Here is an 11,893-nt window from a genome sequence, read left to right as displayed (position 1 = left end):
TGCTCTCCCAAAAATGGTTGAACACTGGAAATGAAAACATGATTGATGCCTTGTCTAGCAATGTTCTCAATGTACACAGAGGGACGCTGTTAATAATAACCATATTGCTTTTTTACAAGACATAACCTGACTGAACTGGCGTTCTCAGCTTGGGTGACTTGATGAAAAACCCGCCATGCTATACTGCGGGGGTCATCAATTAGATTCAGCCGAGGGACGATTTGTTATTGAGCGGATGGTCAGGGGACCAGAACATAATTACAAATCACTTGTAGACTGCAAGAAGCACAAACAGATATAATATTTGACTAAAACATAATCATTTCAAACCTTGCTTACATTTGTTTTTGATCACATATTCAGTATCTCTCTACTATGCGTGGGAATATTTTGGAACAGATTTCCAAAATTAAAATCACTTGGAGCTGATTTGCAGGTGTTTTAACAGTTTTTTATGCCCAACAAATAAACATATAAAAACCATTTTTCAGTGTTGTGTTTGAAACCACCGAAAGCAAGACCGATTCAAGACCAAGACAGGTGCAAATCAAGTCTGAGTCAAGACCGAGACCGGGAGGGGTGCGAGGGGTCCGAGTCTCCTCTTAATAATAGTGAGCATACAACTTTCAAACAAGTTCCCCCACACTTTCCTACCAGCGAATCAAGGAAATTCTGATGAGCATGACAAAGTTTGAGGAGATTTTTCAACTAAAGTAAAGGACATTAATGTCACGAGTAAAGTAGGAATCCCAGGTTTCAATAGGCTATAAGACATTAATGTGTCATTAAAGGAGTGTGGATATTTGCCTGGCAAAGCAGTTTCTGCACGTGAATGGGAGCTGATAATTATGCCTAGGAGTTTTTTACTCTGTTCTGGGATGGCCTTGTGAAGAAATTACAAGTCCTCATTGTCTGAGACCGAGTCAACACCCGAGTAAAAATGTATCCAACACAGAAACAAGACCGAGACACTCAATATGTGGTCTCGAGACCGGACTCCAGTCCTGAGTTCTACAACACTGCCTGCTATACTGCTTATTGAGACACCAATTTTGCTGCAGGACTGAAACAGATACCAAATATTAATCAAGTTGGGACAAAAGGACACCTTCACTTTGACACACACATTATTTCTGGTTTCATCTCTCAGTCTCGTCTCCCCTGGTCCTAGACCACAAATAAAGGACATGATATTGTCACTGTGAGCGAGGACTGGGATGTCACTATGAAAAATGACAAGAAGTTGCAAGATATCTTTGACCACATTGGAGGGAAAGGGGTTCTCTCATAGCCGTGTAACTGTACATCTTTATGAACTGGAGATCATAAGCTGGCTACAGGACCAACATGTTTTTGGGATGCATAACCTTAGAGAAAAAGAAGTAATGCAATTTCAGTTCCATCTCAAATATATAACAACAATCCATATTTGCATATGCACAGCATAACAATGTGGTCTATAAAGGAAATAGAGTACCATTTCATTTGCAGGCAATATGATATGCACCATTTGGCATTTTGGTGAGCCTCACTGGTTGATTTAATGCTAGGGCAGCAGTGAGCATGGCGCTGAGCTCTACTTTGTGGCTTATGCTGAGGGCGTCAGCCACACTCCAGCAGGCCATTAATTCACAGCACACAAATGGATCCAAGCACAGGGCCCTGCCACACACAGAGACCTCCTTAGCTATCCCATCACACTCTCTATTCAAGCCAGGTTCCACACAGCCACATTTTGGCACCTAGCAGAACATGAGTGGGAAGACTATGGGAAAAAGAGGGAAAAGCTCTTGGACAAACTTGAAAACACCCTCTGTCAAAGTTTTAAATAATGCACTGTGCAAATCCGAGAGAATCGTCCAGGCTGAAAGGAGTCATAAATACAACACACATGTTGTGAACACAAGAAAATGTTGGTTTCATCTGAGTTTAGACACACAGGAATTGTACTGGCGCCCAACATGGGTTACAAAGGGCACTATAGTTTGCATGATTAATGTCTACTCATTAGCCTTTCAAATGAGCATGTTTTGCATTTCTGGGGGAAAACGTATCTATATTTTAGGTCCTCTAATACTATGTTTTACTATTGTCACGCCCTGACCTTAGAGAGCCTTTTTATTTCTCTATTTGGTTAGGTCAGGGTGTGATTTGGGTGGGCATTCTAGTTTGTCTATTTCTTTGTTGGCCGAGTATGGTTCCCAATCAAAGGCAGCTGTCTATCGTTGTCTCTGATAGGGGATCATACTTAGGCAGCCCCTTTTCCCACCTTCAGTTGTGGGATCTTGTTTGTGTATAGATGCTTTCTGCACTGCGTATAGTTTTACTTTCGTTTTGCATTTTGTTATTTTGGTGTAATTTAAAATAAAAGTATAATGTACGCCTACCACGCTGCACCTTTGTCTCCTTCTAACAACGGATGTAACAACTATGTACATTTAATGTCCTTATGTACTGTACCGAATACTCTTTTAAACCAAAAGTTTTACATGCTAAATGCTTTTTTCACATAATAACTTGGTATTTGCTGCCACAGAAGTGCACACTTTAACTTGGTGTCAACTTGTTGTTATCCAGGTTACAAAATACATTTTGATCGTTTGATTCCACATTGTATAGACTTGAAAGCGCCATAGTTCCATTATGGTGATTCTGAAATGTGTGGCAATAGAGACGCTGTTGTGATGTCCTTCTTTGTGTAGTAAAAGTGTCTGTAAAATAGTGGGAGTGCTTCGGCTGCTGCAAGACTCCCCATTACAATTAAGTGGAGAAAGGCCACTATCACCATAAAAGACGTGTCCATTGTAAAAGTCTGTTTCCTTGGAAACATGCCCTGCACTCACTTGCTTCCACTTTAATCTTTCCAGACATACCTTCTACTCCCTAGATTAGCTGACGCTAAGGCTCAGAAATGGATGGTCTTTCCTATTCCTAGTTGCCTAGCTTTGGACTCTCTCAATTTGTCTGGTTAGCAAAAAGCAATTTACCCTGACTTTATACAATACTATGAGTTTTCTAGTCTTCTCCTATGTGACAAAGAATTTGCTGAGTGGAGGACCAAGATTCAGAGAAAAACAACCCCTCCAAAGGGAGGTAAGACCTTTGCCAACACCCAATTAAGAGTGTAAATCACACTGATCAAATTATGTCGTTAAACACAAGCAGATTTTCTTTAGTCTGGCTGATAGAAGAACAGGATAAAATACTTAGGACAGATGATGCTCAGACCTACATGAAATGGTCACCCCAGATGCAAATGATTTGCTATTGTGATCATATAATGTTTTGACTTGCAGAAGATGTTACAACTGTTACCAGAGTTCTCTACGAGGCCACAGTTCAAACATGAATTATGTTGTTCTCATAGTCACACCTTTAAGTGGTTTACACCATTCCGCATGCTTCCCACTAAAGCCTGGTGGATTGCGAAGTTGTGCCCTGCAGCTTCTTACAAAATCTGCATAAAAAGTGAATCCGCCCATCAACATATTGCACAGCTATAACAGATGTCTAGGGCACCAACAAGTATCAAAAATGTTAAGCCGGCACTCTATATGTAGGATTTAGTTAATAAACTCAAAATATAAGAAGCCAGGTATTGTTGCTCCCCTACGTAGAGGATTCTCACTGACCTGTGACCTTTGTCTTTAATTATTGCCAACATGTTAAAAGATTTTAATGAAGCTGGAGCCGTCCTCATCTGAACAGAGTGGACATTCCATCTGGATTAAGGACTAGTGATGAGTAACAAGGAGGAGTAAATCCATCTCTCACTGGTGCTGAGAGGACAAGGGAACGCTCGACTGGAGGGTTGTTCCTGCAGGCCATGCCTTCAGTCAGCATGTGTGCATTCTTTGCAGGGCTGAAATCCCTGTGGCATGTGGTTTTGGTGCAGTATCCAAAACTCCACCCTTAGAGCAACAGATTTAACTTGACAGTTTGGCCTGGTTTGACTGCAGTCCATCTCCCAAGGGTGCACTCACACAAACTCACATGCAAAAAAGGTGTAACAAAAGTCAGTGGGAAGAGACGGCCCCAAAAATCCTAGCTGATAACATTCCATTTCTAAATCCTGAAAATGTTTCACCTCAGATCTGCATTGATATGTAGGCTACGTGTGCCTTTTTAATAAATGTATGTAGTTCTGTCCTTGAGCTGTTCTTGTCTATTGATGTTCTGTATTATGTCATTCTGTATTATGTTTCATGTTTTGCGTGGACCTCAGGAAGAGTAGCTGCTGCATTTGCAACAGCTAATGGGGATTCTAATAAAATACAAAAAAACACTGTTGACAGAGTGAAAAGTGTCTATGCACACACGCAAATCTCATGTAGGCATTACTGTACCTTTGTTCCAAAGTACCCTGTACCTGGCATGGATTGAGTGTTGAGAACACTCAAATCAAATCTAACACAGGAGGGCTAACCTTTTCTTTTAACCCAGCTTCTAGAACTGTATTCAATGCCCCCATAGGGTTGAGCCATGTGTCGAAGGATGGTGAAATAAGGTATGATGGGTGGACTTTGTTGAAACCTGTTGCAAAATGTAAACATGCATGCTTTGAAAGACCAATGCTTTCCTATCTTAAACTGAACTCTGCCTTTAAACTCGACAATTCAGATAAAAGATAGCATATTTGACATTTTATCTCACACATAGCTTGAGACAGTGACAGGGTTATGATCCGGATCAGAACCAATTTCTGTTCTATTATTTAGAAAAATAATTTACCTGGCGTTCAGAAAGTTTTGTCCTGTACTATGTCATGACTCATGGGTCTTCAACTCTTAGCGAAACAAAGACTAATCCAAATAGATCCTGATTAACATGCACACCAAGCACACAACGAATTGCAAAGAAAAGTGTCTGAACTGGCCAAAAACGTGCACACTCATGGATATATACAACATGGATTTAAGACTACTGTGGAGATAATCCAAGTCCTTTGTTGTTTACTACAGTCTGGTCTATCACCAACCAAGTCCTACATCCTACAGCAAGACCATTGAATGGGATTCTGAAACACATTGAGCCTTCTCACTCAATAAATAGGTCACATGGGAAATATAGTGGGCCATTGTACGAAGGAAACAAAAGCAGAAACTGTTTCTAAGTTGTCACTATGTGGAAATGGGAGCCTATTTGGAAGCTTATAGGTCTACAACAAATATGTCTGACTTTTCATAAACTTATGATAGCCAACAACATGCTATGCAAATATAATAAAAGTATCATGCTTCTGCTTACCTAAAGTAGGCCTAGATGTTCTATCATAGGCTACAAGTTAGCATACAGGCTAATTAAGTTATCATAAAACACGTTTTCATCCACAGTTTTTATGCGAGTAAACTCATACCGCATAAAAAATAATCATGACAGCTGTGATGGAAGTTTCGTAAAAAGAAAATTATGCAGAGAGATAATTTGTTCGTTCGACATGGTGGGATCTTTTTATTTATTTATTTGTTATTTTACCAGGTAAGTTGACTGAGAACACTTTCTCATTTGCAGCAATGACCTGGGTAATAGTTACAGGGGAGAGGAGGGGGATGAATGAGCCAATTGTAAACTGGGGATCATTAGGTGACCGTGATGGTTTGATGGCCAGATTGGGAATTTAGCCAGGACACCGGGGTTAACACCCTCTACTCTTACGATAAGTGCCATGGTATCTTTAATGACCTCAGAGAGTCGGGACACCCGTTTAACATCCCATCCAAAAGACAGCACCCTACACAGGGCAGTGTCAATCACTGCCCTGAGGATTTGGGATATTTTTTTAGACCAGAGGAAAGAATGCCTCCTACTGGCCCTCCAACACCACTTCCAGCAGCATGTGGTCTCCCATCCAGGAACTGACCAGTACCAACCATGCTTAGCTTCAGAAGCAAGCCAGCAGTGGTATGCAGGGTGGGATGCTGCTGGCTATTAAAATGTGCCGGTAAAATGAATTATGCGAGCAATAGCGGTGCAAATGCCTTTATGTGCAAATATTGATGTAATGCCCATCATATCAAAGTGAACTTGGAGTCACGCTTGATATGGTTCGTGGTCCTCCCACTACGACTTGGAAAACCATGCAGTTTATTAGGCCACAGATAAAATAAGTTGTGATGAGTGGTGAAAGTGCACAATGATATTGATGCTCCTTTCCAATAAATATTGAGGGTCTTATTCTGGTGACATGATGATCTATGCTTGATTGCAGTTTGACAAATACAAATATTCTTGCTCTTATCCATAATAATCTCATGTAGACTCGCCTACCCACACAGTATCTGCAAACTGTTGGCTAGAGCACACATTCCAAGACCAGAGTAGGCACATTTGTATTTAACACGACAGTTTTGTGACAAAACTATCGATGGAGTTGAAAATGCCATGAAACTATCGATAGAGTTGAAAATGCGATGGAAGCACATTGAACTTTAGATTTTTATTTGGTACATTAAAACTTAAGATAAAAAATAAATGTCATCACTCACTGATTTCTGTTTGCAACAAGTTGGTTTGACGGAAACACACCACTTGTGGGAAAATGCGCATATTTTCTTCATTCAGATTCTAGAATATTTGCATTCAAATCTGTCGCTAATTGGATGGAAACCTACCTACTCTCTGTACGAAATACAACACTGTCGTCAAGTGAAACATTAGCATTGCATTTAGTTGTTAGTGTCTTTTTCAGCTGTCACATGCGCCAGCGATAGCTTCAGGAGGAAAACTAAACCTGAAAGTGTTTTACCTTTCAGCAGGAGTAGCTTTGGGCCTGAAGAATGACATCAGTGACCAATATGAAGCACATGTGCTATTAGGGGCATGGTCTATAGTCTGTCTTTGGGATGGGATCCTTGTGGAGGCTGGTAATGCATTTAACCATGATGTTCCTGATGTGAGGGGCAGATTTTGTTTCTCATAAGATGATTTGTTTGAACACTTGGCATTTATCCTGCATTATGTACTTTTAGAAAGACAGAAAACAGATGAGAAGAAACTAGTGCTACACACCATCTAATATGAACATTGATTTTGGGTAGCCTATTGCCTTGCCCTGCTAAAAACTATCCATAAATACACTATCCATAAACATTCCTCTTCTAACCTGCCACACCCCCTATCACCTTACACAGGCCATTCATATCCTCAATCTCCATCTGACTACAAGTGCTGCTACATTATCCAGATAAAGCCAAGTGAGGGGGAATCCTTAGGCCAATGCAGAGGTACAACTGGCAGGTGTGAGTCTCTCAGAGCTCTTTCAGAGCTATCAGCTACACCAGACATGCTGGCTCAGTTCCACCGGCCATGAAAGTTGATGAAGCTAGGCAGTTTTATATTTGACAGCGTTGCAGAGCTAGCAATGCCAGTGGAAAGGCAATCCATTCAAGAGCTTCTCCAGCAGCGCTCATTACAGAGGCATTTTATCAGGTAGGCTACTGGCTGCAATTCCATTTCAGAGGCAGTTACTCCTTACTATAAAATACCTTCCTGAAAAAACAGCCTGCCAGATGTGACCTGAACATTTTCTGAGAAGGTATTTGAGGGCCCATTGCTTTTAGAAATTATTGCCAATTAACTGTAAAATGCAAATGTGTAAGCAAAGAGTGCCAAAATTCATGGGCATTTGCTCATTTGACTCATTTGACATACAATCTACTGCTCTCAGTTTTTCAAACATGCCATTTCTGAATGGAATGTGCATAGTCAAACCAGACACAGGTGACACGAAACTCCCAAATGAATGAAACTACCCACTGGGTAGTGGTTGAATCAATGTTGTTTCCACATAATTTCAACAACAAAAAATGTAATGTGATAATGTTAAATCAGTAAGGAAAACTGAGGGACTTGAGGGACTTTGGTATTTTTTTCACTCAACTTTTAACCTAAATCCAATGACATGGTGAATTTGTATGTTGCTTTTACCTTAAATTCACGTTAGTTGACAACTCAAACAAATGATAATCAAAACTAAACGTTGAACTGACATCTGTGCCCAGTGGGTAATCATTTGCAATGATAGTAGACTACAGGTTTAGATGACTACTCTCTGAACCTACGGCAGCGGCTCTTATATCACTTTGTGCAGTGTTTTGACTTATTTTTGCAACTGCTAGTGTTCTGAATATTGGTAATACATTACACCATGCAGTTTGCTAGTATGGCCAAAAGTTTGACGTTACTGTATCCGCTCATGAACTCACACCTCAGCCTAGAAGGTACTGTAGTCTGCACCTTATACACTTTACATAATCACAACAACTGCCGATCTGATAGGATCCAGTCTAGCATATGCCAAAACCGCATATCTAAAATGCTATCTCTGAGCAACCAGTTGAGCGTACCAAATCTTACACTTGGCCCTTGTGATTGAAATCTATATTTTCTATTACCTCTCTGTAAACAGATGGTGGATAAGGGAGACCAGGAGCACTGAAAATCTTTCCTTGGAGCCCTGCACGGCAATCCCAACGTATGAAGTAGAGTATCTCCTGACTGAGGTAGGGATGATTAACCTCAGCCTTTCTGTAGACCTCCCTGGGAGTTGGGAGAGCAGCCAGAGCCAGGTCATTCACCAGCAGCTGACAACCACAGACCCTTCCCTGTGCTCCCAGCCTAATGACAGGGTCACATGCTAATTCTTTAATGCGCTACCTACCTCAACATGTGTCCATTGCGCATACATTAGGAAGGTGTATTGAATAGCAGGCATGGGCATGGCCTCTGCTATTGTTGCTGTGCCTCAGGGTATACTATACTAGTAGTACATGAATTGACTACAAAAGAAGAGAATGTGTGCACAATTACAAGGTAAATTAAATGTCCTTACTCTCTGGCTGAGAGCTTAATAAGAGCTCCCGTTAACTGAGGAAAGAAGTTTAAATGGTTACTTTAAATGGTTACTTCATTTCAGAATGTTTATAGCTACTGTACAGTGTTTAAGTTTCATCATAGTACAGGACAGTCACACTGCTCAACAAAACGAGAAACAAGACCAAAAACATTGTAAAACATTATACAGGGAATTAAGCAATAACTTAAACAAAGTGCCTCAGCTCTGTCCATAACCTCAGCTTTAAAAGAGGCTGAATTTAGAGAGTATGAATTACGCTCTGTTGTGGTTCTTCCTCTGGGAGTGTGTGTTTGGATGCGTCTCAGACAAGAGCCACTGCAAATCAGAAAAATGTCCTCTTACTCTGCTCCTCTGAGTGGGAACCATCCAGACTCAGCGAGATAGGTACTGTACAGCACTATGCAAACTACTGCAGGGAAAGTACACATTTACTCTGCTAGTGAAGGGGAAGGCTTTACATTCATTGTATGTAATGCCCTATGATTAATGCATGCATGTCCACCAAACTGCATATATTCTGCTATATTACTATTCTTAATTCACCTTCCTCCATCAAAAGCCAAAACCTCCTTTTGGCCGCCTTTCCTTCCAGTTCTCTGTTGCCAATGACTGCAACGAATTGCAAAAATCGCTGAAGTTGGAGACTTATAGCTCCCTCACTAACTTTAAGCATCAGCTATCTGAGCAGCTTACCGATCATTGCAGCTGTACACAGCCCATCTGTAAATAGCCCATCCAACTACCTCCCTCATCCCCATATTGTTTTATTTGCTTATTTTGCTCTTTTGCACACCAGTATTTCTACTTGCACATCTATCACTCCAGTGTTAATTTGATAAATTGTAATTACTTTGCTACTATGGCCTATTTATTGCCTTACCTCCTTACTCCATTTGCACATACTGTATATAGATTTTTCTATTGTGTTATTGACTGTACTTTTGTTTATCCCATGTGTAACCTGGGCATGTGATTAATGCTCACACCTGAGTTAGATGGTGTAATTAAATAAAGCATTCAGGTGAAGATAGTCTGCATCTATTGGGATTTTTTAGGAAATAAATAATACACTTTGCAGAATTATCTAGGTGACCAGAAAATCATTGAACAAAAATATAAATGCAACATGCAAAAATGTCAAAGATTTTACTGAGTTACAGTTCATATCAGGAAATCAGTCAATTGAAATAGATCAATTAAACCCTAATCTATGGATTTCACATCACTTGTCATGGGTGCAGCCATGGGTGGAGGGGTGCCATGGGTGGAGGGGTGCCATGGGTGCACCCACTGGGGAGCCAGGCACGGCCAATCAGTTTTTCCCCACAAAACGGCTTTATTACAGACAGAAATACTCCTTTCTGGGATTTATTTTATAAATGCAAAGATGACATTTAGAAAGAGATGTTCTTTTATTTTTATTGCATAATCTACAACATGCTTATTTCAACTGTACAGATCCGTCCAACTGGAGTAAGAATCCAGTCCAGATCCTCACACAATAATTTGTCAAATGTGATATTTCTGTAAAAACAAGCCAGGGAACAACATAATCCTCACAATAGCAGAACATTGGAGGACTTAGCACACCTATTGGGTTGGCCAGGTGATGGGCTCGTAAACAGATAATAATTTAATGCTAGGGCCAATTTGGAAGCAGCTGGGGTTAATGCAGTAGAGGAAGGTGTTTTAGCTCAGACCAGCACAGCAGTAAGGACCACCAGCAGAGAAATGAATGGGGCATCTCCGCATAGCCAGGCAATGCATTTACATACAGCTCATTATCACAGAAAACAACTAAACAAAGAATAAGAAACATCCACAAACAACATTTAGATACACATGGCATATATATTAATCTTTTATTTTTATTGGCCAGTCTTACATATGGCTTTTTCTTTGCACCTCTGCCTAGAAGGCCAGCATCCCGGAGTCACAGCTTCACTGTTGACGTTGAGACTGGTACTATGTAGTGAAGCTGCCAGTTGAGGACTTGTGAGGCATCTATTTCTCAAAATAGACACTCTAATGTACTTGTCGTCTTGCTCAGTTGTGCACCGAGGCCTCCCACTCCTCTTTTTATTCTGGTTAAAGTCAGGCTGCGCTGTTCTGTGAAGGTAGTAGTACACAGTGTTGTACGAGGTCTTCCGTTTCTTGGCAATTTCTCGCATGGAATAGCCTTCATTTCTGAGAATAAGAATAGACTGACGAGTTTCAGAAGAAAGTTCTTTGTTTCTGGCCATTTTGAGCCTGTAATCGAACCCACAAATGCTGATGCTCCAGATACTCAACTAGCCTAAAGAAGGCCAGTTTTATTGCTTCTTTAATCAACACAACAGTTATTAGCTGTGCTAATTTTATCAATTAGTCTTTTAAAATGATAAACTTGGATTAGCTAACACAAAGTGCCATTGGAACACAGAAGTGATGGTTGCTGACAATGGGCCTCTGTATGCCTATGTAGATATTCCATTAAAATCAACAGTTTCCAGCTACAATAGTACACTGTATTTCTGATCAATTTGATATAATTTTAATGCACAAAACATGTGCTTTTCTTTCAAAAGCAAGGACATTTCTAAGTGACCCCAAACTTTTGAACGGTAGTGTAGATGTAAGGGGTTTCATGGGGGTTATTGCTCAAAATGTTGGCCTTTCTAGGAGGCCTTATGTGTGACAATGTGAATCACACTTCAACAACAACCCATGTAACCCAATTGGACTGTTGGGGGTAGAGATGATGAGGGAGGGGGAGACCGGATGTTTATATTCACAGAAGAAGACTTTAAAAAACAGCAATATCATGTACTGTATCCCAGAAATGTTTCCTAGAAATGTTGCTTTATCATTATTTCATCATTGAGAGATAATATTGAGTGAGTTCCAGACATGATAGTGTTTGAAGCTGAGTGGATGCTTCTTTCATGTCCATTCCCTTGGTCATGAGATCCCATCTACCTATTCACCTCAGCCTGGAAGACCATTAGGACACATGATGCTCTCTACTGGTTTAAGGCTTCTTGTTTTAGCGGTTCCAAC

This window comes from Oncorhynchus mykiss, chromosome 2 (genome assembly GCF_057628025.1).
Source record: "Oncorhynchus mykiss isolate SJ-2025 chromosome 2, ASM5762802v1, whole genome shotgun sequence".
NCBI lineage: Eukaryota > Metazoa > Chordata > Actinopteri > Salmoniformes > Salmonidae > Oncorhynchus > Oncorhynchus mykiss.
Note: the sequence above shows the minus strand (reverse complement) of the source record.